Raw genomic sequence first — 5,259 nt, 5'->3', positions numbered from 1 at the left:
CCCGTCCCGGCCCGTCCCGCGTCGTCCCCGTCCCCATCGTCGCCGCCACGTGCCCGTCGTCGTTGCCGCCCCGGCCCGTACGTCCCCGTCCCCGTCGTCGCCGCCCCGTCCCTGTCCCCGTCATCGCCATCCCCGTCGTCGCCGCGCCCATCGCCGTCCCCGTCGCCGCCCCCCGTCGCCTCTCGCCTCGCCGGTGAGCGCGCGCGCACACACACACACACACATTTTTTTAGTTTTTTAGTTATAGAAATAGTTATAAAAATGTTAGTAATTTTTCTTTTTTTAGTTATAGAAATAGTTAGTTATATAGCATTGTTAGAAATGTTATAGAAATGTTAGAAATTTTTCTGTTTTTAGTTATAGAAATAGTTACCAAAAAGTTATAAATTTTTCTTTTTTTAGTTCTAGAAATATTAGTTATATAGCATTGTTAGAAATGTTAGTTATATAGCATTGTTAGAAATGTTAGTTATATAGCATTGTTAGATATGTTAGTTATATAGAAATGTTAGAAATTTTAGTTATCAAAATTCAATCATTAAAAAAATGTTACTTTTTGCGGGCATATAGCTAGTATTTGTTCTCGACGATGCCCGGCCCGCATCCTCGCCGTCGACCCGTCCGCGACGACGTCCGGCTGACCCATGTCCGGGACTGGGCTCCGCCGGCTAGCACTGGGAGGTGCTGCCTGGAGGGGCGCGCCGCTTGATGAGGAGCCCGGCCCTGGGTCCCGTCGTCAACCCTGATCTCGTTTGGTGGCGTTCGCGTGGGCCAGTTTTGGTGCGGAGGGAGCCGGCCCCGCCGGAGGTGGTACGTCGCCGTGTCAGGGAGGAGGATGAGCACGTCCATCGCTACATGGTTGCGTTAGAGGGCGGCAGGTTCTCTAATACCTGGCAGTTTCTTCAGGGATCTCACTTCAGCTGTGATCCTGTGAGGGTTCCTTCTCTTTGGGTGTCCACAGCCCGCGCCGCAGGAACCGCGAGTGTCCTAGATTCTTCTGTAGTATTCGATCTTTATTAGCTACCTAGCCAGTGATGTATTCGATATTATATATTATTCGAGACGATGTATTCGAGATTATATCTATTATTCGAGACGATGTATTCGAGATTATATCTATTATTCGAGACGATGTATTCGAGATTATATCTATTATTTGAGACGATGTATTCGAGATTATATCTATTATTCGAGATGATGTAATTTGAATACTAAATTGTTTTATATTTCTTTTGGATTAGTTAAATAAAAGCTATGACGGACAATACCGGCAGAGAGGGAGAACAGACCCTGTTCGATATGATACGCCATACATCCTCGCGGGCCAGATGATGATCAGAATGAAGAAGATTATGACGGCTCCAAATTTCTAAACAACACCGGAGAGGGTGATATGATATTCAATCGCGACGACCGAATTGATGAAGTCATGAACTCGATTATGATGATGACGAAGAAAATGTTGATCTTGAAACAACAAAGACCGTCGAGGTATATATATTTATATAAGCAGGCATCTGGTGATCATCACATGTTTTAAATGAGTTGAAGATATACTAACGAATCGATATTTCTTCTTTCAGCCATCCGGATCGAGCAAATCTTTAGGCAACAGGACGAAACGAGGCCCGAACAAAAAGTTGAAGGAGGGCGTAAAGTACAATATCGAGGCAATCAGACCTAATGGGGAGGCATTAGCGCCTAAGAAGATTGCGGACAAGTTCGTTCGTCAGTGCGGAGTTGTTGTGAAGGACCAACTCCGATCTCCCTTCAAGAATGGAGAGAGCCAGCAAAGCCACGTCCAAATCTTACTTTTGTCGAGGACAGACAAAAAAGTCTGCTTTGGGATACTCTCATGGAACATTTCACGCTACCAGATCATTTCACAGATGCAGATGTGGAGAAAGTCAAGGACACCGCTCTTAGGAAGATGGCAGTTGCATTCAACAACGACAAGAATCGTGTATAGGACAAGTACGTCAAGGGAGGAAGGAAGACTCCAGTATTCGAGGGAACACTAGAGAATCAAAGTGCTCATTGGGAAGATTTCGTGAAATTCAAGGATTCAGAATTAGCTAAGGAACGGTCGAGAATAAACAAGAAGAATGCCAAAAAAAGGATAAGTTCTATAAGCTGGGGCCAGGTGGCTACGCTGTGGCAATGCCTAAGTGGGATAAGTTTGAGAAAGAGATGGAGGATGCAGGTGTCACTCCGGTTACTAGGAGCTGGCCCCCCAGGTGCAGGACTTGGTTCTATGCGCATGGGGGGGAGTTGGACCCGAAGACAGGCAAAGTTTCGACGAAGGCATGTCTGAACGGAGCCGACGGTAAGATACTTGTTGCAATAGAAGAGGCTCGAACGGGGGTGTTCCAGCCCAACAGAGAGAACGACGAGCTTACGCGTGCCCTGGGAAATCCTGAACACCCGGGAAGAACACGAGGCAAGGGCGCTATTCCGTGGTATGAGGGGTTTTCGGACTGGAACGCCAACTACAGAACCCGTGCGAGAAGGAAGATTGCGGAGAAGAAGCAGAGGAAGATGGAGGAGGAGAAGAGGAAGCTGGACTATGAACGCCTTTAAGGCCTAGAATCAAAGCACGCGGACTTGGCAGTCAAATTCCAGCGGCAGCAGGAGCAGATCGACTCGCTTAGCCAGCAAAGGGGGTCTCAGCAGCTGCAACAGCTAGCGGATGATCCATCATTGGATACCACCGCCCCATCCATGCCGAGAAGTAGTGTGGGTTCCGCCCCGTTTGACGCAATGCTGGATAGATACCCCGTGGATGACATCATGGAGAACACTAACTGCGAGCTACACTTCAAAATGAAGAACATATCCATGAAGGTGGCAGACGCCGTTGCTTATACAAATTCCCCCGATGTAGCTTTCCATTGCAACCCGATTCCAGCAGGCTATGCTCGTGTCGTGGTTGATGAGGTGGTGGACCAATATTCGGGGCTAGATCTTGACATTCCTGGAGGTGACGAGGAGCACACACTCGGAGAGGCCAAACATCGTATCATCCTATGGAGAAAGGATTGCATCATCTTTCGAAGGCCACCGACACCGCGTCAGCCGACTCCTCGTCGAAGTCTGCCACCGAATCAGCAGACTCCCGCTCCTGCAAGTCCACCAACGCGTCAGGCCACTCCTCCTCCTCCAAGTCCGGCAAAGCGTCAGGCCACTCCTCCTCCAAGTCCGACACAGCGTCAGACGTCCACTCCTCCTCCAAGTCCGGCACAACCTCAGGCCACTCTTCCTCCAAGTCCGGCACAGCTTCAGGCCACTCCACCTCGTCCAACTCAGCCCCGTCAGCCGTCTCCGCCGCCTCAGCAATCGCAGAAGAGACACCCCGCAGCTATGGTGCGTAGCGGTACGAGTCGAGGTCGTAGTACAGGAAGTATAGGTGGATGCAAGCGATATAAATATGGTCCAAGCCTCACTACTCCTCTTCCTCAGATGGCTTACGACAGGACCGAGGAGCAAACCAATGCCATAGTGCGGGCAGAAGTCGACGCGCATTTTGGACCGAAACCACCACCGCCGCCAAGGGAGAAAGTGCCTGCGGAAAAGATTGACCACTTCATTCGTATGACTCAACCACCAGCTTCTAAGCCCGTTGACACAGACTATGAGCGCCACATCAGGAAGTTAAATCGAGCACGTCTACAGAAGGAGGCGAGCTCGAGCTCGAGCAAACAACAAGCAGCTGTCAAAAAATTCGGGAAAACCGTTGCCCAGCTGGGAGAACAGGCGGCGCAATCGATCCCCTCGCTTGTTGTGCCAACAACACGTGATAGTATGCGCGCCCAATATTATTATGGGCAAACAATTTACGTTTTCGAGATGGGCAATGTGGTAATAACCGAGGAGCATATAATGCAGGCTGAAATTCTCAACATCACTATTGGACAACTCCTCGAGATCGAGCCCATGCCTGTGCTTACAGAGGAGGAAATAAAACGGAAATATGTTCGGGGCGAACCTTTGGTCAAGCCAGACGAGGTGAAGAAGCTCCCAACGAGAATGTATGAATTGCATCAATGGTACATGAACATTACCAAGATTTCCAATCGAGAGTCCCTCATGGTGAATGTCAAGAAGGATCATTACTACCATGAGAAAGCTGTGGCCGTTGAGTATTCTGAACTATTTCAGTTATACAATCAAGACGCACTCGACAAATCTATCGTTAGTTGCTATTGTTTGTAAGTGATTTCTTTCTGTAATTTAAGTCTCAAGATAGCTGTAGTGATCCTTTTGATCAATCATTACCTGTAATTATCCTCACTATATTCTTTTCTGTGGTATTATGCAGGATGAAGATGTATGAAATGAAAAAAGATGGACGCTATGGCATTGGGTTCATTGACCCAAACACCGTTAATGAATACACATGGAAAATAGATCCATATCATGAAAAGCATGTAGAGGACAGCATGCTAGAGTTCTTGAAGCGCCTCAAATACAATGAAGATATATTACTTTCTTACAACTTCCAGTGAGTCACACTGTCTTGTACTACAAATTCTCTGTTTTTACCTACTAGCTAGCTACATGTTTTTGCTTACATATGCCCTCTTAATTAAGACATGCAAACGTGTGTGCATGCAGATTTCACTGGATCTTGTGTATCATTAAAGTTGACACCGGAACAGTTGAAATACTGGACTCACTACTCAAAGCAAATACTAACTATAACATCTTGTTTGGGATAGTCAACAGGTAATTTCAATCATTATTAACTATATATCTTGGCCTATTTAGTTCATCATTACATGATATGAACTATTTAATAACCCCTTTATTCATTTTCTTTGTCAGCGGGCAGGGCTTGGGCAAGGTTCATCAGCGTCACGAAAGGCGAATGGAAACAAAAGTTGAAATGGTTTCGACCCAAGGTAAGTAATTAAGTAGTACTAGCTAGCTAGCTAGCTGCCATCTCTTTAATTATCACGCTTGATTAATTATTATCTGATCAAATTCCATTCTCGAAAAGGACCTGAAGCAGGCGTTGGGGACTGATCCGTGTGCATTCTGCGTTTGCGAGAACATTCGCATGATAGCGTCCGAAAGGAGCAGATCTCAAAGACAGGAATGGGTACGTTTGTTAGAACACTATTCACAATTTTTACACCATTATCGATATCTAGTCACACAACTAATACACATGCATATTGATCTCCTTCTTAACAGTTCACAGAGGTGCGTGACAAGCTCCTACCAACGCATCGCATAGAAGCACTTCAAGAGGAAATA

This window comes from Triticum dicoccoides, chromosome 1A, assembly GCF_002162155.2.
Source record: "Triticum dicoccoides isolate Atlit2015 ecotype Zavitan chromosome 1A, WEW_v2.0, whole genome shotgun sequence".
NCBI classification, from domain to species: Eukaryota; Viridiplantae; Streptophyta; class Magnoliopsida; order Poales; family Poaceae; genus Triticum; species Triticum dicoccoides.
The sequence above is the reverse complement of the archived record's forward strand: the minus strand, read 5'-3'. Positions refer to the sequence as shown.